We start from the raw sequence: 26,420 nt of genomic DNA, 5'->3' as shown, positions 1-26,420 counted from the left end.
TAGCTAGGGTAATTAGCGAATTATAAGGGATTATTTAAACTGAAATAAATACATGTTCACATTAGAAAAATGAGAAAGTTTCACACAATACAAGTCATTTTTCCTTCTTACTGATTTTTTTTATTGTTGTTGCTCTACACTGGAACAGGTAGAAACTATGATGGAAACTTTAAACATTTAGGTTATGTACTGTTTAGGCAGTCATAAGGTAGTCAAATTCTTTGGGAGAAGAAGAACAATATTTCCAAATTTTTAGTCACTGAACACCAGATTATCTGAAAATGCTAACAATGTGTGGCAGGCACATAGTGAGAGGAAACAATCTAGATTGTTTTTAACCACATTCCTTGCTTCAAAATTTTCCAGTGCATCTCTCTACAGACTCTCTGACATTAATTAAAAACAACTCGTTGAAGCATTTGTGATATATTAGATGGAGTTGTAAGATATTTATTTTCAAGGGAAAAGCATCAATGACAAATGCTCTGTTTGCATCTGTAAGTGTATGTTCATGGCTGTGACCTGGTGTAGCTAAAAAGATGGAAGAAAAAACTTTACAAAATATATACAAATCCTAAATTTCTGGGTCTAGCGTCTTTGTGTCTGTGAGTAGATGTACGTGGGAGGGGAAAGGGTGGTGAAAGGGTAGAGCTGCTGGGAGAAACGTGATGCTATTTCCATGAGGAAAAATATTGCTGTAAAACTAGGTCTGATTTATGTAACTTGCATATATTTACTTTAGAGAACAAAGAGTAAATTATCAGGCCTCTGAATGACTGGTAAATTCCATGGATACAGATTCCTCATAATAGTGTGCTGTTATGCTTTCTAGATAAATGTGTTAATAATTTATAACTCCCAGGCAGCTGGAGTAGAGATTCTGAGGTGTTTTCAGGGAACCTCAACTCTGATATATGTAATTCTTGCTAATTGAGCATTTTTGTCATTATTCACAGTTTTATTTTTAGATTCCTCTCTAGAGTTCCCATAGAACAGTGGTCGGCAAACTGCGGCTCGCGAGCCACATGCGGCTCGCGAGCTGCGGTTTGCCGCTCTCTTGACTAATGAGTTTGCCGACTGCTGACCTAGACTCTCGATTCCAATAATTACAGGCTGTTGTTGTTCCTTGTGATTAAGACCCTATCCCAGTGGTCGGCAAACTCATTAATCTACAGAGTGGCAAACCGCGGCTCGAGAGCCGCATGTGGCTCGCGAGCCGCAGTTTGCCGACCACTGCCATAGAACATTGCTTCAAGTAACTGACTGATGGGCTTTCTCCCTTGGACACTATGTTGGTTTCCTAGAGTTGCTGTGAAAGTACAACAAATCAGGCAGCGTAAACAACAGAAAATTCATTGTCTCACAGTTCTGGGGGATGGAAGTCTGATAGGGAGGTGTTTGCAGGCTTGGTTCCTTCTGAGGCAGTGAGGGGAGGAGCTGTTCCAGGTCTCCCTCCTTGGCTGAAGATGGCTGTCTTCTTCCTATATCTTCACATCATCTCCCTCTATGCCTGTCTGTTTCCAATTTCCCTTTTTTTTTTTTTATAAGAAAGCCAGTTATATTGGGTTAAAGCTCACTCTAATGACCTCATTTTAATTTGGTAACCCCTGTAAAGCTATATCTGCAAATAGGGTCACATTCGAAGGTACTGGGGGTTAGGACTTCAACATAAGAAATTTAGTGGGGTGGGGGGCACAATTCCATCCATAACTGACTGTATCCTAAGCTTTGATCTGAAAAGAGGCACAGAGTCCTCTAGGTGCTTGAGAATCTGGCTGCTCAAAGTCATTCAGAGAAAGAAGAACACTAAAGTTCCTAGTGCAAGGGTGACTCTATGATTTCTGATTTAAATAAGGACACTTGAGAGCAAAAGGGGGGCCACTAACCAGATGACATGCTGGGCCACGGTGCATCCTGGGACTGTCACCCTACTGTAAACAGACTCAGAGAATTCCCAATGGAGAATGGATGCATTCCCACAAATGGTGCTGCCACCTCCCAATGCATGACAGTCATTGTGCTGTGTGTGACATACTGCTAACCTCTTTCTGTATATTGTCTCATAATCTCTATAATGTTCTTCCAGGAAAGTGTTATTTCCACTTTACAGATGAGGAAAATGAGACTTGGAGAGTTAGTAGTTCAATTCAAGTCACACAGCTACTAAAAAGAAGAGCCTGGGACCTTACTCAAGTTATTCAATTTCCAAGCCTGTTTCTTCTTTTGCTCCCTTTCTCTCTCTCTCTCTCTCTCCCTCCCTCCCCCTCCCCCTCTCTCTCCCTTTCTCTCCCCCCATCTCTTTCACATTGCACACAGACCACCTGGAATGTAGCAAACTAACATGGAGGGACTTTTTTGTGTCTGAATTCCCATCTTCCATAAAGGACTCCAGTGGTCGGCAAACTGCGGCCGCAGTTTGCCGACCACTGGACTATCCTAATAGACAAGTACTGTGAAAGGGCTGTTGGTCTTGTGTTGGTTCTACAATTACACATATGCAAAGCAATCCTCACTATAAAAACATGCAGTCACAATACATTTTATTAAGTTGACTTACATAGAGAGTTCTTTTTAAAAACTGGATGGACTGGGCATGCATGCCCAGTTAACTAATACAGGTTCGGTGAGCTTATACCTTCAACATGCAACCTGAAGCCTTTGCCACTGGTTACATAGTTGGGGTCTTGCCTCCCTTTATTCACAATTAATCACCTTAAAGCTATTTATAAGTCTAAACCCTTGTACACAATTGCATATATAGCACTTAGTAAGGTTAATAATTATGGCCTTTGACACAAGAGAAAGGATTAAGTGATTCAATTCACATTTAATCATTTTTATTTCATTCTGATGCAGAAATCCATTTCCTTCAGAATGAAATAAATGATTCAATCTTCCTCCAGGGAAGAGTTAAGGTAAATGCAGTTGCCACATAAAATCCAAATGGCTCAATGTAATATTACATATTTCTAAAAGTAGGCAGTTGGAAATGGAAATGAAATTTAATAATAATACTGCAAGCATGCATGGGGATTTTATTATAAGCTTATTGTGATCATAAATATGGAATTTACATGCAATATATATATATTTCAATATTATGTTTTGTTAAATTAGTTCAGCATTTAGTCATTAACTTGTTGGTGGTATGTTACTTATATTCCCTTTACATTATATATTCGTCTTCTGTGGCCCACAAAATGAATTAAAAATCAATTCTTTACCTTTATAATATATTCTAAAGCAGAGTTTATATATATTCTCAGTGTTTTAACTACTTAGGAGGTTTTTTGCTCAAACACCTGTGAAAAATTAAATCTGTTCTGTAATCTGTGTGCTTGTGTATATGTGTGTATGTGTGTGTGCAAAATCGAGGGTTTGACATGGAAATTAAGCCATAAATGATTTAATGACCCGCCTAACGATCTACAAAGAATCCAATGACTTCCTCCTCTAAATTCATAGATGAAACTCCCAGGGCAGTCTATCATATTCACTCACCAGAGAAGCCCACATGTTGAAGGTCTAGAGCTCAGCAGGCTGTCGCTGGGGTGCCCTGTGGGGAGGGGACCCTGTGGAGTTAGTGTTCTGTCCCACCCTTCTTTCTGTTTCTGTATCACATCTCCCTCTACATTACATATCTCCCAGGCCTGCTGTCCCCATTCCCCCTCCATCTCCTTTTTGTCCTCCCCCAACCTGCCCTAACCCGCTAAGAAGGTGGAGCAGGGCAACCAACAGTTTTCCTAATTTCCTATTCCCAAAGCCAAGCCAAATAGATTAGAACAGTGTATGTCCCTTTGCTTTGGACTGCCCTGAGTCCTCCTAAGAATTATCATGAATTTTAGCATGAGTGTCAGAAAGAGACTTCCTTTTAGCTGATTCTGTTGACCCCATAGATTCTTAGAATCCTATTTATGTTAAGTTTCATTTAGTATAAGATTATTACATAAGCTTTTAGGAAAGAAAAAAGTTTCAAAATGACTCTATTGGCAATATTTATTAAAACACATGATGTTCTTAAGCCTCATTATAAATTCATTTCAGGGTTCAAGTCACATAACTGCACAAACACAAAGTCTTCCAGAAAATTTTGTAACTAAATTTACTTGGCTGAAATTCAAGATAGATCAAGTTTACAGCCACAAATTGAATTGTTATGTCCCAAATGTAAGCTGTGTCTACACCCATGCCATCTACTAGTAAAAGCATGTGGACAGTGAATAGTGACTACAATTTTTTTTTACAGTGGGATTTGGGATAGAAAACTGGAACTTGTGGTGGGAAGCTGCATTTGCATGGCAAGCACATTTTAAATACAGAATACATGTTATAAGTCAATTAAAGTAACAGCCTTCTATTTCCAGATGCTTTTGTTCACACTTTAGTAACATTGGGAAATGTCAACTGTCTATATTGAAAAATATTATTTTACTTGAGTGGTTGGAGGATTGATAGGAAATATTTGTGTGTGGGATTAAAGCCCCCTCTCTCATTCAGGATCCCCCTTTGTGCCAAGCTTAGTGAAAATTAGAGCAATGTAAGCAAAAAGAGAATCAAACACAAAAGTGAAATTTTGGCCATGGGAAGTGGTTGGTTAATTCGGTCTGTTTCCTCATCTCCACCTTCCATAGCCTGACAAGTCTCAGATGATGCAGTTATAAGTATAGAGGAATAAAATATTAACCCTTGGAAAGAGAAAAGTATCATAAAGATGCAGGCATAAGGCCATATTAGCAATGTGAATACAGAAATTCAAGGAAGATTCTAAATGTGGTGACTTTTCTCCCACTCACCTATCTCACTAGGCCTGGGAGGGGTGGTGTTGTTCTCCTTGCTTCTCATTACCACCTTCTAGTTTATTCGTTCTCCTTTTTCCAACATCCCTCAGATTTCCTGCTCTTATCCTCAGACTAACACCTATACCTCCCAACCCCCTCTTCTTGAAGTTGTTCAAAGAGCTCTGACTACTTTCTCTTGTTACTTGAGAATTTTAGCTTTTGTTTCCTGGTTCTTTATCTCCATTCAGCATTTATGGGCATTTTGATATTGACGTGGACAATTTTTCTAGTGACCTACCTTCAGAGTTTCTCTCTTCTAATATTCTTGTTCTCTTTACCACTGCAGTAATCAACTCCTATGGTCACACATATCATAGGCCTTTTAATTAGCAATAACAACACCTCCTTTAAAAGTAATAATTTTAAGAATCAAGCTCTCTGAGTCCCTCTTCCTGTCTTTTCAACTTACTCCTTCTAGAACTTGGCCCAAATAATTTTCTGATATCACTGGGATATATCATTGATTCTACTACTCTTTCTTTGTTTTACATTCCCTTCTTGTTCCTATCTGTCTCTTTACCCAACTTTCATTCCATGATCTTTCTTCTTCTTCTTCTTCATCATCATCATCATCATCATCATCATCATTACTACCTCCATTGCCTTCCTCCTCTTTCTCCTTATTGTGCTCACTTAGAAAACCCTAACTGTGCACATCAATCCTTCATTCATGTGAATGAATGTGGCTGGAAAAAAAAACCCTTTATGCTACCTGGTCTCACTGTAAAGTCATGACTACCATTCTCAAGCATGTTCTCAGGGCTGTCAGGCAATCCCATTTTATGTCACTAGTTTTTTCATTCTATCAATCTTCTAAATAATTTTTTTCATCCCTTCTCCCCTTCCTTAGGCCTTTAATACCCCTCCCCCATTTCCACTCTTAGCCGATGGCCTTGCTTTCTCTATTACTGAGTCATATCCTATATTCCCACCACCATATCTACCAACCCACTAGCACCCGTATCCACATGCTTTAGTATCTGCCTTTCACTCTGGAAGGAGTGTCCATACTTCTCTCTGCCTAATCCTTGTAATTGTACACTAGCTAGATGCCTTCTCCTTTCCTTTTCTCAGGGGTAGCACATCAGAAACTGTCCCTCTATTCCTGGAATCAACAGACTTTGCCTTCTATGGAAACAGAATTCCACAAAAATAAAAAGATGCTATAATGTTTATCAGCTAAATAAAACAAAACACTGCTTTTTCATCCATATACTTCTCCATTTCTCTTTATTTTTTCCTGAAAAATTTCTTCAAAGAGATTACAATAATAGTGTGCAAGTTTTCCTACTGAATTGTGTGTTAGTGCCTAAGGAATTTCATACAGATTGTAAATTTTAAAAGTATAGCGGCATAAAAAGGGGGAAAAGGCAGGAGTAGAAGCAGGTGTTTCTCAGTCTTAGCCAGTCTGATTGATAACAGTTTCTGTCCTCATCGCTGTCTTCATATACCATAATAATTAATATTCTTATCCATAACAATCAAGCTTAAAAAGAATTAAAAACCTAGGAGTATTTTTATTTTGCCAGCACTATTTTATGAGAAACGTATTTTATTCCCAAACACTGGCATTCTGGTAAACCTAAATCAGAATTTAGTATGGAAAAAGGCTTACAGGGAGTAAATGGAAAAGTTGCTGAGCATAAGGAAGAGGTGGGAAGACACATCAGGACAGAGTTCATTCTGTATTTATTATAGTCCTTTCTGTTAAAATTTCTAAATATTTAGAATAGACAGTATATTCATTCAAGTAGCTCCTGATGACCATAAATTACATGAAGAATATTTATTCATTCATTGCTTACAATTTTCTTTAAGCTTGGCAACTAAAATGAAATCCTGCTTTCATACCCCCCTTTTTTTGGTGTTTCTTGGAAAGAATATTTTGAAATCCAGTGCCCACCCACATAGATGTACAAGTGACTTAAGCAGAAGGGGAAAAAGGGCAAAATTCCGTGAATAAAGGGAATAAATTGGGAAGTCAACGAATAAAATAAAACATAAATCCCTAGGACAATTGCACTTTCCAGGCCAGCAGGTAATGAATTAGCCACCCCTAAGAAATATGTATAGTAGACTTGATCCAGACTTCATTTTATATTCTCATGGGAAAAGATAAAATGTGGCTACTAACATGGTTTTGCGCCTCTTAGATGTTTTATCTCTATAGTTATAACATTGTGCAATGTAACTAAACACCTGACTAATTCATGAGTCCAGAAATTAGCATACTTCAGTAGTCAGGAGACACAAAACTGCTGTTGAAATACAATCTTGCTTGGAAAAGCTATTAGGGACATAGCACTAGAGGGTCCCATTGATTTATACTTTCACATTTTATGTATATATGACTTATGTATTTACTTATTCGTTTTTCCCCAGAAAAAAATTCAGCATCAAAGCCATTCCTGTAGGCCATGTATAAAAATGTGAAAACCAAGGCGAGTAAGAATAAACAAAAGCCATGTGTATCTGAGCAAGCTGTTCGAAGCATGCATAGGAGATGCTTTCTTTAGAATTCCTACAGCCAGAGCTAAAAAGTGACCAAAATGTCATCATTTCTAAAAACTAGAACTGTTTTGATTCATCACAAAAAATTAATGCTCTAACTGTTCCTGAGAGCCCTTTTACACTTCTTGTTCTCTTTTCTTTATGGATACTTTATGGTAAGAAGAAACAATGGTGACTTTGATTTTTTGTTGTTAGTGCCAGTCCCTCCTCTTCCCTTTGGCACTTCTTGAGTCAGCAAAAGCCTTTCATAGATCTCCCACCCTGAGCTGGGCCTTGCAGTGAGCAGGAGCCAGAGTTCTGGCAGGAATCCCACTCTTATCATTCAAAGTCACTGTTGTTTCTTCTCTGGAGGGGATAGGAAAGGGAAGACAATTTCATGCATTGCCTATTGCCAAAATAATTCTTTATTTTGAATGTGTTCAAAGGAGATCTTTTTCAAATGTTTCTACCTATAAAACTTTATGTAAATCTTGAAAAGTCATTTCTGCAGAAACCAGACTTCCTGACAGTAGTTGCTTTCTATAATTCATTTGCTGACTGTGTACCAAAGATAAAACAGAGAAAAGCCTCTTCACAGGCCATGCTACATCTATTCTTCCCATCTTATTTTCATAAAATGTTTCAGTCATACAAAATAATGGTATGAGATAATATAACAAATAACTGTGTTTCTAGCACTCAGTTAAGAAATAAAACATTATAAATACAGCGGAAATCTGTGTACCTTCCCCAGTTGCATTTCTCTCCACTTGTATCTAACCTACGGATAACTGTTGTCCAAAATTCAGTGCTGATCATTCCTACTGTGACTTTATACTTTTTGTATGCTAAATCGTCAAAACAAATTTACCGACCGAAGTCAAAGCACATGAAGCAATAGAACAAGAATACAATATCTCTAAAAAATAAGAGAGCTTTAGAGCATGTTTCCACTGTGAAATTCCATGGTTCTATAAAGTGTGGAAAATGCAGGGGATCAACTAATTTGTTAACATAAAATCAAATGGCAAGTTTGAAACCCAACCCAATCTTTCCCATTCCTTTATTATTATTTTTAAATATATTTTTTTTCAAATTTTTATTAAGGTATTATATGTGTACATATCTTACCATTGCCCCCCCCCACTCCCATACATGCCCTCACCCCCCAATGTTTTGCATCCGTTGGTTACTCTTATATGCATGCATACAAGTTAAATATATTTTTATTGATTTCAGAGAGGAAGGGAGAGGGAGAGAGAGATAGAAACATCAATGATGAGAGGGTATCATTGATTGGCTGCCTCCTGCATGCCCCACATTGGGGATCAAGACCACAACCCAGGCAAGTGCCCTGACCGGGAATCGGACTGTGACCTCTAGGTTCATAGTTCAATGCTCAACCACTGAGCCACGCTGGCTGGGCTCCCATGCCTTTATTTTAAATGATTTGCATTTATTAATACTTATCATATTCTAGGTTGATTGAGTAAATTTTTCTTGGAAGTTTTAAAAATGAAAAGAAAATCAGATTCCCAGGGTTATGACTTCTTGATTCCTTCTCATCTATCTTTCTATTGATATATACCAGTACTTATAAGACACAACTCTTACTCTGAAAGCAAATAGCAAAATGCTTTGAACATTAGGAACCCAGTGAGGCTGTGAATCCAATTTGCATTGTAATTCAGCCCCTGCAGGATTAGACTTTGAGTTTGACTTTTAGATCTGAGGCTTCAAAAGTAGTGGCCTTGCAGAGGCAAGAACTTGCCTTGAACCTCAGCAGCTGACTTGTGGACCCACTCTGGCCGCTGGGCATCCCAGAGCCCCAGGGTCACTTGCAGGTTCCAGCTGCAGCGGTGCTTCAGGAAAGCTGGCTGGTGGCTTCTCTCTGATAAATCAACTCTCTCATTCTAGGAAAAAGAGTCAGGTTGACATAGACATAGAAACTTCCTAGTCGCTTTCCCAGACCTGGAGCTTGGAATTTAAAGTAAAATCATCCATTCATGATTTTATTTGTCCATATTCTGCAGTGAGTTGAAAGCAACAATCTAATGCATTCTTTATTTCCACTAAAATACTATATGGTAGTGACTACTTGTTTATTCAAAACCTTATCTTCTACAAGTATTTGATCATATGTGATGACAGATGCTTATATAAAAAACCGTTCTGTCCTAGCATGCCATAGACAGCCGGTGCCATTTTTATCAGTGGGCACAGGGTTCACTGATGTGTTTAAATCCAATTTGATCAGAACAACAATTCAGATTCCCATCCTTATAATTCTGTTTCTTGGAGCCAATTATGAGAGCAATAACTATTAGTCAGGACTCAACCGGGGAAGCAGAAGCACTATGAATAGTATGGAATAAGGGATTTATATGGGAATTTGGTCTACACAATTATAGGGGAAGCTGGGGATATAAGGGTCTGTAAAGGGGAGTTGGGGGATCAGAGACTATTTATTAATCAGTCCTTCTAAAGTCAGGCACATCACTGCCAGATGTAAGCACAAGGGAAAGCTGGTGATGAAGAGGGAAGGCATCATCTCTGCATCTGTGGATGAGCCTGTCAGGAAGAAGAGCTGGGTATGGGGTCGGGGGGAAGGGGACAAGAAGTCACACCCACCATGGCTGGTTTGGCATAGTGGATGGAGCGTTGGCCTGCGGACTAAAGGGTCCTGAGTTTTATTCCAGTCGGGAAGCCCATTCCTGGGGTTGTGGGCTTGATCCCCAGTAGGGGGTGTGCAGGAGGCAGCTGATCAGTGATTCTCTCTCATCATTGATGTTTCTCTCTCTCTTTCCCTCTCCCTTCATCTCTGAAATTGATAACAATATATTAAAGAAGAAGAATAATAAGAAGAAGCCGCATCCGCCAGCACCTGAGCATCTATCTCTCTCTTTTTTTTAAATATATTCCATTGATGTTTTTACAGAGAGGAAGGGAGAGGGATAGAGAGCCAGAAACATCGATGAGAGAGAAACATGGATCAGCTGCCTCCTGCACACTCCCCACTGGGGATGTGCCTGCAACCAAGGTACATGCCCCTGACTGGAATCGAAATTGGGACCCTCCAGTCCGCAGGCCGATGCTCCATCCACTGAGCCAAACCGGTTAGGGCCATCTATCTCTTATTACATCTAATCACCATCTTACTCCAAATCTTGTGCCAATTTCTTCTTTGGTCAATTCCAACCCAGGACCACATAGGAAAGGTGATTCTGGGAAACAGAGTTTGCCCAAGTTGATACAAAACAAAACCACCACGCCTTCTTATCTTTAACTAGAGGCCCAATGCGCAAAGATTCGTGCAAGAATGGGCCTTCCTTCCCCTGGCTGCTGGCACCACCTTCGCTCTGGCTGGAGCCACCTTTCTGCCTTTGCTTTGGCCCTGAGCTGCCTTTCCGCCTTCCCATGCAGGCATCCCATGCCACCCCCGGCTGCTCGGCGCCTGTGTATGCAAATTAACCTGCCATCTTTGTTGGGTTAATTTGCATACTCACTCCTGATTGGTGGGCCTCGTGAAGGTACAGTCAATTAGCATGTTTCTCTTTTATTAGTGTAGATACCTGGCTCTAATTGCTGAGTTAGAATCTATTCTATTCTTACTCAAACTTATTTACTTTTTTTTTCCTTTGGTTACTATCACCATATATTTGAGTTAGATCTGTTGTTTATCTGTTTATCTGAGTTAGTAGGCCCCTATTTCTGACTTCATTCAAAATACCAGGCTTTCTTATTCTATCTATATTTCCCCCTGTATCTAACTTAATCCCTAGAGATATTTGTTCTCTTTGTGTCCACCAGCATCTCCTAAACACATTTTCCATATCATGAATCCTTCCACCCTGAAATATAAACTACAACTAACCTTCCCAGCCCCCAGTTATCTAGATTCTACAGATCAAACTTATCACCATGGTCCCAGGTTGGTATTAAAGTTTTGGAGTCAGCAACAGCAGAAGTCCCAGTGGGTGTGGTCCGTGTTGGACATCCCAGGGACAGATGTGGTGCCTGTTCCCACAGGCCTAGAGATGTTGAAGGCCTGCCTATAACCATCCTGATAGCAAGATTATGCATAATTCCAGGATGCTGAGTCTCCAAGATGATTCCCCACATCTCCTGAAGGGTCTAATGAACCACCTGATATCCCTAATAGCACTTCTCAAACTTTGATGTACATGTGAAGTGGGTCTAGAATGGGGTCTGGACTCTGTACTTATACAAGCTCCCAGGTAATGGCAAAGCTTCTGATCTAACTGATACAGGCCAAATCTGTCTTCAACTTTGTGCCATCAGTGTGGAGGCAAACATTCCTGGGATTTTAGTGGGTGAACATCCTGCTGCAAATAGGAAAAGTGTGACTATTACTTCCTTTCTATCTTAAGGGAAAAGGGTTCCTTACAAAATTTTACTTATTATTTTTTAGTATTCTAATTATGATCTCATGCCTTTTTTCTATGTTGAGCCCAGAACTCATGCCTGAACGCTAGACTTGTATATCCAACTATCAATTCAACATCTCCACTTGCGAGTCTCATTTTAGATTTAGCACAACCCAAACTGATCTCATGATATTGTCCTCAAATCCACTCCACTCATAAATCTTTCTCATCTCCGTTAATGGCAACTCCATCACTTGAGCTGCTCATGTCCTAACCTGAGAGGCAGTCAGACTCCTCCTTTTGTAACTAACATCCATTTCATCAGAAAATTCTCTTCAAACTCTAATTCTTATCACCTTCACTGCTCTCACTCTGATTTAAACCACCATCATCTCTTGCCTGGACTATAAGTCTTCCGGGGCTTCTCTCTTTGCTCTGCTTGTCTGTCAGTAGCACAGAAACACAAGTTTTGTTGATAAAACACATCCTTCATGTCGCTCCTCTGCTCAAAATTTACCAGTGACTCTCCCTTTCTTTCAGAATAAGACTCCTTATAGTGGCCTGCAAGGACCTACATAATTTGGCCCTTTGTCAGTGTTTGACTTTATCTTATGTTAGTTTAATCTTCTGCATATTTAGCTATAGACAGATTGGCCTTGCTCACTCAAACATGCTAGTCAGGGACCTACCTTCAGGGCCCTCACATTGCCAAGTCCAGTGGTCGGCAAACTGCGGCTCTGTTGACTAATGAGTTTGCCGACCACTGGCCTAGTTTTCTGTCTGGAATGTTGTTGGGTTTTTTTTTCTCTCCAGATATTCACATAGTTTCTCCCCACAATACCTTTAGTTTTTACTCGGATGTCCCGTTTTCTCCTTAAAACCTTTGCTGGCCATCCTACCTAAAATTCAGTCTTCTTTCCCCTCCTTTGCCAAACCCTTTCTCTGCTTTAGGTTTTTTTCCTTGTTCTTATTACATTGACCATACTATATATGTTGTATATTTTGTTTTTCTCATTAGAGTGTGAGCTCCACGAGAGAGACATTTTGTGTGTTTTGTTTATAGCTCTACACACAGTGCCTAGAAATGTGCTTGGCACATAATAGGTGATCACTGAACGAGTATCTATGAATGACTGAATCAACAGAAGAAAAGATAAATCTGTATAAACCCAGCAGCCAAGAAAAGTGAATTTCAGGCCTTTCAGGTAGATATAGTCATAAAATATGAGTATTTTATGCTGTATAAGATGACACTGTATGGGAACATTTATTTATGGCAACAATTATTCAGTACTAGGAAATGTGGGATACAAGATGCATAGAACATAGTTATTGCTCCTAAAAATCTCGAAATCAAATTAAGAAGGAAAATATCTCCACAAATAACTGTAATTCAAGATGGGTGTTGGTTGGTGGGGCCTTCTAAGAATGTGCTATTAGCAAGTAATTAGTTTCAAAGTTCACATGGGCACACTGTGGTGGAGGGGTTAATTTTATAGCCTTGTAAAATGAGAAGATACCTGTCATCACACAGCCCAATGATACTAAATGGTAACCATTATAAAATAAATAGCATGTCATTGTAATAACGCCATTAGAGATACGAGAGGAGCTGAATGAAAGAATGCCTGTCTCAGAATTAGCATTAAACTACCAGTATTTTTCTGATTAGTTGAGCAGTATTGCTTATTATCTAAAATTGGAAAATTGAACAAGGTCAACATATCAAATGTAGAAATTGAAGTTCACTATTAATTCTACAACCCAGAGTTAATCAACTTTGATAAATATGAAAGAGATCATATGGCATATTCTGTCCCATATTTTATTTTTTATTTATTTTATCTAGAACATTTTCCTTTATCAATAAGCATATTTTAAATATAATTTTAAATGCCTACAATATGTTTTATTTCATGTCATATAATTTTTAAAGTTATTTTTCAGTTGTTGGATCTTTATATCATTTTCTTGTCAAAACTATATGTAATACTATCCACTTTCCTAATATTTACTTAGGATGGATTCCACCAAATTATATTAGTCAAAAGGTTTGTTCAAGGCAAAATAATGCATACTGTAGACATCTTCAAAAAATGTTGCACTGATTAGTATGTGAATGAATATAAAATAGAGATGGACATTTTTACCAGATACATAATTAGAAAAATGTGCTTTTCCCATTTTAGAATATAAGTGCTCTCAATTCTGTCTTTCCTATTGACTTGATTAGTGTCCAACATCCTTGGCTCCATGCAACAACTTCATTGTCCTTAGGAAGAATGGGAGGTGGCACATTTGGACCCTTGGGGGTCTGGTTCTGCTTTGCCCACCTGGTTTGTACTTATCACCAGAAGGATTTCTCTTATATGACATAAGTGTATTTAAAGTGTTTTCTCTGCATCAATGCTGCGTTCCACTGGTGGACTGTTAAAGAGAGGCAAGGTAAGAGAGCATTGCACCCCCATGCACCCCTGGCAGCAAGCAAGCTTGGGAAGCCTCATAATGCCAAAGTAAGCTACTGTATAATGGTGTAAAGGTCTTCTTCAGAAGCGTTTGCCAATACTAACTCATTAACCTTAATGTCATCCCTGTGAGGCAGGCAAGGCTAGGGAGGAAAAATGAACTAATAATTATAAGGCCCTTTTAAAATAAAAATGCTATCTAAATGCTGAATACCAAATAATAAAAAAACAGGTAAATATTATTGTCCCAGTTTTATAGACTGGGGAACTAGGTCATGGGTATTAAGCATTAAATACAGTAATTGCCCATTGGGGACAATATAACTCAGGGTATAGAAGAATTTGTAATTCGAACTCGGCATCCTCCAGTCTGAGAGGCTGTGCTCAGAGATCTGGATCAGGCCTTTGGCAGTGGTCTTATGCACTGAGACCTATTAGAAATTGGTAACTACTAGTAAAGATCAGGGGCTTGAAAACAAAAGATTCAGAGTTTGTACTGAAGTGCTCTTAAGGCTTGGCAATAAAAACGATAGTTGCAATTAAATGCATAGCATGCTCATGGCAGAGTCTCCTCTTCTGAGATTCCACTACACATTAAATTTGTTAATATTATAGCACCTCTTCTTCATAATAATAGTTAATTTTTGACATTTTTGTCTTTCACTGAAGCTATCCCTGAGATCATGAATTACATTTTATTTTTTGTATCTTTGGTGCCTAGCTCAGTTCTTGGTACATTGTAGGTGTGAAATAAAATTTGGTGGAATGTACAAAAAAGAATAAGTAGTTAGAAACATGATAGCATCATAACTTCATACAATGAACCTACCACCTAGGAAACGATATTCCAGTGGTTCTCAACAGAAGATTCACATCAAAATCAATTGTAGAGCTATTAAAAAATACAGTGTCTACTCCAACCCAGACCTTATAATTTATAATCTCTAAGATAGTTGACCTCAATGTTCACTGCTGATGAAGAATATTTAGTCTATTTCCTTGTAAAATCCTTCAATATCCTGTTGTGAACCCACCACTGAAGGACATACACAGAAATCCCTTAACACTATATATTTAAAGTGATATGAGAGAGACTGATAGAAAAGGAGGGGGAGATCACATTGATTGAGCACCTTCCATGTGCCACGCTTGTAGTTGCTTACACAGGTTATCCTCCCGAGTCTTCACAATAACTGTGTAAGTCAGTGCTATTATGCTAATTTTCTTTATTTTAAAGATAAAAAAACTGGACCTTCATATTTCAATTTAAATATTAATTACAATTATTTCATTGGTTTCAACTACCATTCAATAAAATTATATACAAATATAGGGGTTTTTTATTTTGCTATTAAGAAAGTAAGATAGGATATTTAGATTAAGTCTCTTAATTCTGGTACACTGGTGTTTTTGTTTAGCAAGTACTTAGTTTATTCCTATTAGTTTTCATGCACTATGCTAGCTTCTCATTGGATTAAAAGTCATGCAAAGGCAGAGTTCATCTTTATTTTTTTCTCCTTCCTTTTCCTTCTCTCTCTGCCTCTCTATTAAAAAAAAAAAATAAGGTTTTACTATTATTCAGGTATAGGAGGCCAACAGATCAGGAGATGACACTGGCACTGAAAAGATCGTTTGTTACACATAGTTCCCAAGAGGAGGGGCAGGCTGTGCCACTGAGATACCTGGGGAGGCACCAGGGTCAGTCAGGAGGTAGGAGGAGAGAGGGGGAAGCATGGGCAAAAGCCTTTACTGTGGTTTCTATAGGAAGGACCAGGGCAGGGAAAGTGAGCAGGTTTAGATTAGCTAGTTTGAATAATGTTAGTGGGCTCTGGCCTATAGGGATGGTCTCTAGTTGTCTGGGACCAGGCTCTGGGATGATTTAGTGCAAAGGAAGTAGGTGAGAGTAAGGATGCATATCAAAGGCTTGCTCTAGGCATATTGTGTGCTACCCCCTAGGAATTAGCTGCCCTTGAGTAAGGAAGTTCCTCCCCAGGTCCACAAGGCACCAAGATGTCAAAGCATTACAAAATATAGAAAAAAAATACCAATGATTGACACACACTTTGTTCTCTGTCATGACTCCATACATTTCTTAGTTAGCACCTATAGTAACACAAGAGAAAGGTAACTGTGAAAACACCTGTAGAATATGCATAACAGATTTCAAATGAAAAGTCTTTCTGGAATTACTTTTAAAAGAAAAATTTAAGTTAGGAATTAATGATTAAGTTTCAAAAGATTTAAACTTGTATTTCCATACAGTAAAAGATGTGAAAACAAAGACAAGGTAAAATTGAGCCAATGACCTGATGAGAAGGAAAAAAGGCACAAACACGGTAACCTTTGTCTTTAAGGATAAAAAGATGACCAGTTTGATCTCTGAGCTCAGAAAGATGTTTATCTTTTATTGTTTATTTTTTACTGGAATAGGTATCCAAGTGCCCAGGACCAGTAACCAGTATAGCTCTATTGTCTTAATCATCACTCCTCCCCTCCTCCCCAGTGGTCTCATGATAATTTAAGACCCAGAAACACGTTTTGGGGTAAGAAGATAAGCATGTAATTAAAGGAAGGAGGAAATCTAGGTTTCAGTCTGTTGAAAACCCTTGAATAATGTTCAGCAAATCTGAGGCAGATATATCCAAATGTCAGCTTTCTACTCACAAATAAATGAATAATGAGTAAAAAGGAGAAGTTGGATTCACTGAGAAAATAAAAATTATTCCATGTTTTCTCTGGCACGGTAACCCATAAATATGATATACTGGCTGGAAATTTTTTTCTCTTTAATGCACATTTTGTTCCAGGTCAAAAAAAATTCAGGAGGAAATATCCATGATTGCTTATAAAAGAGGATTAAAGATAAAAAATACTCTATATAAAATAAAGGATTACCAGAGAACAGTGTGGCTAACTTTAAAAAGCCTTCACATACATAGCCTTTTCTCTAAAAACATTAGGAAATGAACTATGCTCATATAAGCTGCTTCTTCAATCAAGCTCTGCCTTTCCAATTATATTCAACATTGCACTTGGAGTGGTGAAATTGTGTTACTATAACTAAAATGGTCACCACTGACATTCCTCTGACCTCTGCACATATTCTCCTCATTCAGTGCTCAGAACAATTTCATAACCCAGGTTACTGTTTTTATTTTATAGCTAATGTAAGAGAGGATCAAAGGTTTACAACACAACCCACATATAAATGCCCAGTCATTGGCTCACCTGGGATTCAAGTTCAGGTCTTGTTGACTACCAGTGTTATGTCCTTTCAGCTACCACGTCCTGCCTCCTTGTCCACTGTTGGTGCTGGACAGATGTGTGTTGAATTATACTGAATTGACATCAAATTTGAAGGAATTCCAAGAAAAAAAATATATATATATATATGGCAACCTTTTACTTCTGAAATTTAAAATAGGCATGTGAGTAAAAAGTAGACTGGATACCCAAAACACTGAGAAATTTTTGACCTGTGATGGGAGAATTGAAGTAAGTCCACAGGGATACAACTTTCTATGTTATTAAAAAAAAAAAATAGTTCATCCCCTACCTTCAAGTGTCCAGCCTGTCTGCTGCTGATTTGGGAGAGACATCTGTGTTCTTTCCCTTTCCTACCAATGCGTAGATTAACGTCTAGTCACCAGTGGAAGAGATAACAATCTCCCCATCTTGGAGGTGTACATGGGAAGGTCAGGAGAGGAAAGAAGGGCTGTAGCCCAGTCTATGTCTCTGAGGCAGATCATTCTCACTAACTGTTGGGTTGGAGGATGTGCTTGCTAGCCATGGTAGCCATGGATAGTTACTTCGCCATCCTCGCCTGGCTCCTGGGAAAGCTCCCCAAATGATTCAAAATCTAGTGATTATTCCAGTTGTTTCTGCCAGGTGGTACACACCGCATTCCACTCTGACAGCAGCCACCAATACACAAGGGCTGCTCACTTTAGCTACTCAGCACTTTCCTAAGAAATGATGACTGTGGATGGGATGTGTGAGGGAGTAACAGATATCCTAACGCTGCAACACCAGGGAAATTTTTTTCCCTAGAAAATATCTCTTAGGCATAAACTACATCCCTTTGTTAGATTACTGCCTTCTATAGAAGTGGATGTGGCACTGAAAGCAGTGGTTTGTATCATTTTTTCCCTCTAATCCCCTATTGTGACTCCAAAAGCTGACATTTTTGACTTTTGGGTATAGATCAAGTTTCCTTTCAATAATGGTTTGCATCTAGTTCTTTATGGGCATTTCCTTATTTGTTTGTTTGTTTTTCAAAGAGGAGCAGATCCTATCAGTGTTCATTCTGGCTCCTAAATTCAATGATTCTGTGACTCATATTAATCCTCTGTCAAAATCCCAGTTGCACAGCGGGCTAAATGAACCTATCTTTGATTACATATGGATTCCCATCCATCTTGCATTTAAGGAAAAAGCTTCCCTAACATGCTCCAGAGCTACTGTAATAAGCCTAATGGCAAATCACCTCTGCCAAAGGTCAGGGGCAGGGGCAGCTTAATTCAAAGCTTGAGCACTGTTGGGATTTAATTGTGGCAAGTGCCCCTCACGAATGCTGCTTTTTGGCACTGAAATGGATAGCCTCTGGGTTTTATACCCTGAGGATGAGATACAGCTTAATATCTCAAAAGTACATTTTTAGTAATTGGGTGAAGAGGCCTAGTCATAGGAAACTAAAATAAGAGCTAAATCTGTTGTGATGCTGTCTGCGGCAGGGGTGGAGAGTGAGTGCAGGAGAGGAAGGAGTTTCATTTAACATTCACTGCCCTGAGTAGCAAAAACTAGGTCAAGTGGTAAAAGCAGCTCTGTACATCTAATATGCTATTAGATCATACCGAGTGGTTTTTAAAGGTGTAGTCTACTTATATGGGAGACACTGGAATAGAAATTCCAATTTTTAGGTTCATGGCCTATGGTACGTACATAATTTCTCACCTGATACCATTTCTAGTGCTGGTTGCTTTTCATATTGCACCTGACACATGTAATTTCTTTTAATTATACAAATTGTATAACTTAAGTTTTAAGACTAGCAGAGTAAAATACCCTAGTTTATCAACTGGAATTTGTAATGGCTAGATATTTATCCAACGTTATAATAAAAATTTGGGGACAAGAAAGTTGGAATAGTGGTGAGATAGGTGGGAATAATATCAACAAATATGTTCACATTTGATTACTTGCTAATGTGCAACACATCATCAGTACTGCTGAATGCATATCCCCATTTGGAGTCAAACCTATTTGTTTAGAACACTAAATGGTGAATACAACTTCCCAGCTGAAATGAGCTTAAGATATATGCCCATCAAACTTGTTCCAAGCCACCAAAGGAAATTAATAGGGCCAGACACCACATTTCTAATCTGTCTTCAACATGCCAGCAAAATTAAAAATTTGCAACTTATTGTATTTAGCTTATGAATGAGATTGACAGATGTTTAGTCTCAATAGGGAATAGTATGTGTAACTGACTTCCAATTGTTACTACTGACTACCAGGCAGGGTAAATTCAGAGATTTATGGACATTTATATTTAGTTATGTTGAAAATAAAATGCCTTTATGCATATGGTATCCTTTATCTCATCCGCAGCTTAACACATCTTGTCTAGTGATGTTATGATGTAGAAGAATAAACTTTCTAGGGATCCAATGCTCAGATCCATCCGTTTTGTTTTCCAATATGGTGGTGATCTGGTATAAGTCATATAAGATGGGAGAGAGAACACTGAACTTCTGTATGCTCTTGGCTTTTGGGCTAAGTATTCATATTTCCCTAAATTGGTAACCCAAGATGAATGATGATGGACAATAGCTTCAGTAAGCAAAAAGTCATGACATATAAAGCAGGCTATAGTTAGTCGGAAAGGTGGGGCACAAAATACTTTTTAAAAACCCAAACATTCTCAATGATTATAGCTCTTTATGTCAAAATATTCAGGGCTGAAATTACTGAAACCCACAAGAGCAGGTGTTCTGAATAATACTCTAAGGTATAATTAGAGTTTCTGAAGAACATTATGAGGCACAGTTAATTGAAAGACACTATATGGTTAATCATGAAATTATTTATTAAAAACATTAAAAATAGACTGACAAGCTATAAAAAAAAAACCCTTTCCCAAATCTCTATTTTGATCAAATATAAACCTGAAATATGTTGCTACTTTGATTAAAAAATGTAAACAATTTAGTTATGTCTTCAAAATGGTATATAATTATCTCACTTTTTATTATATTACACCTCATTATTTACATAATATGTAGGTTGTTTCCAAGGTTCCCAAAACCACGCTGAGCAGATAGATTATAGGGATGATTGGTAGGACAGTGCTTTAAATTCCACTTGGATTACAGGACTTAAATGTAGAACAAAACAGAGACATAGCCCTCTGCTCTTAGTATTTGTAACCACTTTGGGTGTTCATATTTAAACCACTGTAATCTCTATGTGTCTATCAATAACTTCTTAGTCACATCTTTGATTTTTTCAATTCCCCAAAATTAGACCTCTGTAATTAGTATGAAAAGAATTTTAATGGATGATGGTAGGTGCTGGTGTGACAGGTTAGAACAAGAATCCTTCAGAGGTAGGGTTCATTTGAATACTGGTGTGTGGGGACAGGGATCACACATTAGCCAGAAGAAGGGCATCAAAGAGTAGTGCTGGAAAGAGTATTAAAGGTATCACATTGTTCTCCTTTATCCTGCAAATGATAAAATTGGGGCCCAATGAGAATAAGAGACTTTCCCAAAGGGCCAATATAAAGCACTAAGTTCATGGAGAAAACAATTGGATCAGTGATCAGTACTTTGACATAATCTGTTCAAGAGGAGTAGACATCACATTCAAAAGCAGGAAAGAAAAAGACATTGCAGAGAGTGATATTTCATCATACAGCTTTTAAAAACAGGGATTTAGAATTTTCAATGGTTGAGCTGAAGGTCAAAAAGAATGACAAGGGGAAAATATTCTACTGTGAATAATGACCTTGTGGCACAAAATATGGAATATCTTAGAGCAAGGTTTCTCAACCTCAGAACTACTAACATTTGGGGGGCAGATAATTCCTTGTTGTCAGGGGCTACCCTGTGCATTGTAAAATGTTTAGCAGAATCCCTGTGCTCTACCCACTATATGCCACAAGTACACCCATCCACCCACACTCTTGATCTGTGGCAGCCAGAACTATTTCCAGACTTTGCCAAATGCCCTTGTGGGGCAAAATTGCTCCTCTAAACTCTTAAGAACAACTGCAATAAAGCAACAGATAGTCTTGGAAAAAGGGTTTGGTGACTCTGTATATATTAGTCACTCCTACATGCTTGTTAAAAATAAAAAAGGAGAAAAAATATGACAGAGAGAAGGGAGGAAAGAAAGAATATATATATATATTCCTGAAAACTACATTACTAAGCTAAAAGCCATTAAAATGATTTTAATGGAAAAATTGTGATGCATTCCATCTCAAACTGAGATATGCAAATAATTTTCACAGATAGAAAATTACATCAATTTAACTCCATGTTTTAACCTTGGGGCATAAAATCCAGTCTAAGGAAAGTTAACTGTATAAAATACACCCAAGGAAGGTGGCAGAAAGGATGTGATAGTCAGTATGTGTGTGGCAGTGGGCTATGAGGGAGTGAGTTATTGGAAGGTGGTGGAGAGTCAGATGATTCACTTTTTGCAGGCAACCTTTTTGTGACTCATGGTTATCTTATATTTAAAATTTAATAATAAAATAATAGCTCAGAAAAACATCATCAGGGCAAAATGAAGGTTAAAAATGAGAGTGTTTTGGGACCTATGGAAATAACACAATGAACACAGGAGAGTGAAAAGCAGTAAAAGTTGCTGCCTCTTCATCCCACTCACCAAGCAACATGTCTTGAGTTCATTCAAATATGGTGCATAATTCAGATTGGTTCCCTTTAGTAGTCTCAAACCAGAAATTGATGTATCAAGTCAATTGGTAAGAGTAAGTTTCCATGAGAGCAATGTCAGGGTGACACTTCTTAGAGTGCATTTTTTGAGGGTTAAAATGTTAAACCGAGAAACAAAAATTATAGGTATCTTTAACTACATTTATGATATAAAATAGAGAACTGAAGAAACATTCTGTGATATGTCTGTATATGTCAGGGCTCATGGGGGGCTGAGCTGTGAAGGTAGCATGGAGACATATGATTAAACAAATATTATAGTCAAGTACATGCAACATAAGGATGAATAAGACGTGGAACCTATCATCTAGGAAGAATTGCTGTAGACATCAGAGAAGTGTGGAATTAAGTGTGACCAGCAGACCTGTGAAGGCTTCACAGGAAAGGCTGCCATAAATGAGTAAGACTCCAAAAGAAGTGGGGAAAAGTATACTCTGGGCTGAAGGAAGGCTGTAGCCTAAGAGGGCAGAGTGGGTTTGTGAAATAGAATGGGATCTGAGGTTTCTGAGCATGGTGTCATTGTGAAGTGACAAGGACACGGGGCCCTAAGCCACTTCATAGAGCTGCTTGCCTGTGTTGCATAGGATTTTTTGTATAACAAACCATCCCTAAACTAATATATCAAAACAGCAAGTATCTGTTATTTCTCATGATTCTGTGGGTTGGCTGGGTAGTATATTTGGTTTGGGCTGGGTCAGCTGATTTTTTCTAGCAGCATGGCTCAGTGGAGGTTCTAGAATGGCTTTATTCAACTGACTACTCCTTCTAGAGCAGGGGTCAGCAAAAGTCTTCTATGAAGGATCAGCAGTAAATATTTTAGACTTTGCCGGCCAAAAGGCAAAATGGAGGATATCTATAATAAAAGCATAATATGCTAATTAGACTGGACAGCGGAACAACCTTCCAGATGTCTTTCCGGACAACCTTCCAGATGAAGCCGTGATGGTGGGGGCCGAGGCAGAGGCGGTTAGGGGCAATCAGGCAGGCAGGCAGATGAGTGGTTTGGGGTGATCAGGCAGGCATGCAGAGTAGTTAGGGGTGATCAGGCAGGCAGGCAGAGTCTTTAGGAGCGATCAGGCAGGCAGGTGAGTGGTTAGGGATGATCAGGCATGCAGGCTAGTGGTTAGGGGCAATCAGGCAGGCAGGCAGGCAGGCAGACAGGTGAGCAGTTAGGAGCCAGCAATCCTGGATTGCGAGAGGGTGCAGGCTGGGCTGAGGGACCCCAACCCCACCATGCACAAATTTCGTGCACTGGGCCTCTAGTATTTAAATAAGAGTATTAAAGTATAAAAAAGAGTACTTGTAACAAAATGTGGATGGGAATGAACAAATACTACCTATTATTTGCAGACCAATTGGTTTACCAAGAAGTGTGAGTGCATTGTGCAGGGGAAACTCAAGAGAGGTCCTTTTTGTTGAGCTTCCCAGCACTAATGTTCTTTTCTTGTTCTACTCATGTCTCCCATAAAACATATGACTAAAAGGTTCATTTTTTTATTCCATGGCTTTGAGGATGTAGGAAAAGTGTGAATGATTCTTCCACTGGTGCCAAGCAGTTGGTGATGAGAACAGGAGAATACTGAGAGTTGGAGAGGGCCCCAAAGAAATATTATATTGAAGAATACCAGAAGATCTAGTGGTTGAAAGCAGAACTTGGTCAATGGAGATCAAGTGGGGAGTGAGACTGGAAGGATTAGTGCAATTTAGAAAATTAATTGAGGGAGAAATTAGGATGGACAAAATATAGGTTTTTAAAATGTAAATTTAAAAATAAACTCAATAGCTATAGTAAAGTAAAATGAATATAAATAAGGACAATTATATAAAAATATTTTACTAGGTTTCTATAAGTTTAGTATAATAAGTGTTAATATGATAAAAGCAAAATAATTCAGGATGGCAAGCATAATTAAGGCCTCTTAATTATAAGAGTACTTTTCTTTAATTGGATTAAATTTGGTCTAATTTTCACCCATGCTGAGGTGAAAACCTTAAAACAGAATATGTAATAAGCCATAGAGTGTTTCACTAAATAGAGTTTGTGTCAGATAAATATTTGCTCTTCAAATTCAGTGAAATATTTCATGTTACCCGTGTTCCAGGTGAAAACTTGCCTCCACATCTTAAGAAGAAGGTAGTGATAGTGCTAGTGCCTTTAAGTCACTTGCTAGCATCTCTGTCTTTGGTTCATCACTCTTCCTGTTCGGTTGGATCAGTGGTTGGCAAACTCATTAGTCAACAGAGCCAAACATCAACAGTACAACGATTGAAATTTCTTTTGAGAGCCAAATTTTTTAAACTTAAACTTCTTCTAATGCCACTTCTTCAAAATAGACTCGCCCAGGCCATGGTATTTTGTGGAAGAGCCACATTCAAGGGGCCAAAGAGCCGCATGTGGCTCGCGAGCCGCAGTTTGCCAACCACTGGGTTGGATAATTAACTTAATGTCAATCTGCCTTTCCTTTCCTCTCTTCCTTCCTGTTCTCCCTCTCTCTCATCTATCTCACTCTATCTCTCTTTTCCCCCTATTTTTCTTTTTTCATCAACAACAAACCTACAGTACATCCAGGCATCCAAAATATTTTTTATAATTGCACACTCTGTTAGATAAAGGACTCAGAAGACAGCAAATTTTTGTTGAACACCACACTTCCTACACTCTCCTCAACCCCCTTCAATCCAGCTTCCACCCCCATCATTCCTAAAATACCTCCTGCTAAGGTCATCAACCATCCTAGGGCCCCAAATTTAAAGAATACTGTTCAGCCTTAATTCTATTTGACTTTCACAACAGTGAATCATTCTGTCCTTCAAACAATCTTTTCCCTTGTCTTCTAGGAAAAAGCCATCCTCCTGAGGTTTTATACCCTCCTCTCTTCCTCAGACTCTTTTTAACTGGCTCATTTCACACTGCCCAATCTTTAAATATTAAAGTTCCTTAAAATTTGTTTATAGAATCCTTTCTCTTCTCATCCTATACCCTTTCCCATTGCTGCAGTTATATTTGATGTGTCAGTGACTCCCACATTTATGTTTCCAGTTTGAATAAGTCCTTTCAGAGTCTCAGACATGTGTATCTGGGTGACTTGATATTTTGACATGGAGGTCTCACAAGTATCCAAAATACAACGTGGTCAAAACTGAACTTATTTTTATCTGCAACCTACTTCAGTGCCTCTCACCATAGAAAGTGTCACCATCATCCATAGAGATTCAAAAGCCAGAAATCTAGACATCATTGTTGACTAAATCTTAATTCTTCTTAATGTTGTTACTCTGGTCAAAGCTGTCAACAACTGTTGCTTGGAGTAAAGCAGTTGCCTCCTAAATGATCTCCCAGACATTTATTCTTTGTTCCCTGTAATCTGCTATTTTCATGGCCACCCAAGTAATCTTTTAAATATGTAAACTTTATCACAACAACATCTTACCCAAAATTCTTGAATGATTTTCATTGTTATTAGACTAAAAACCCAAATCCTCACCTCCTAACACTTTCCCACCACCTCCCTAACTCTTAGGACTCACATATTGAGCTTGTTCATTTCTTTGAATGTTTCATATTTTATTCTCACCTAACACCTTTGTGTATACCTGTCCATCAACCTGGGATGCTTCCTCTTTTCATTCCTTCCACATTTAAATAAACTAATTTCTACTCATCCATCAGATTTCATCTCTATTGTCCTGGTCTCACATAAACTTTCTGTTATGTACAATGTTATATATTCTCACAAATTCCTGTTCTTTTTCTTTGTAGAATTTGTTGGCATTTGCAACTTTCTGTGTGGAATTATTTGATTATTATATGTCTTCCTCACTAGACTTCAAGCTCTATGGCGGCGAAGGGTGGGAGAGACCATTTCTGTTTTGCTGGTCATTGTGCTAATCACTGTCTGTACCTGACACAATTGACACTCAATTGTTACTTGTTGAACCAACGGAGAGGCTATTGGCTATTTTGGTTTCTGACTCATGCAAGAAAAATGAGTTAAGTGTATATATAACACAAGTCTTAATATACATACAAATTTGTAAAACATGAGCTTGTTAGAGAATGCACGAAAATAACTTTACCTAATGAAGCAAGAACACATTGAATCTGGATAGCATTCAGCCTAGAAATTTCTCAGATATAGAAGTACATTTTGGGGGTTCTTTGGGGAAGCTGACTGTTATTTTTAACTATTATTGTTCCTTTGCTGTGGTCCGTGAGATCAATGTGTAATGTAGAGGGCAATGGTTAGAGTGCGCATAGTGACAAGCTTGGGC

Source organism: Plecotus auritus, assembly GCF_963455305.1.
Source record: "Plecotus auritus genome assembly, chromosome: 3".
Classification (NCBI taxonomy): Eukaryota; Metazoa; Chordata; class Mammalia; order Chiroptera; family Vespertilionidae; genus Plecotus; species Plecotus auritus.
The sequence above is the reverse complement of the archived record's forward strand: the minus strand, read 5'-3'. Positions refer to the sequence as shown.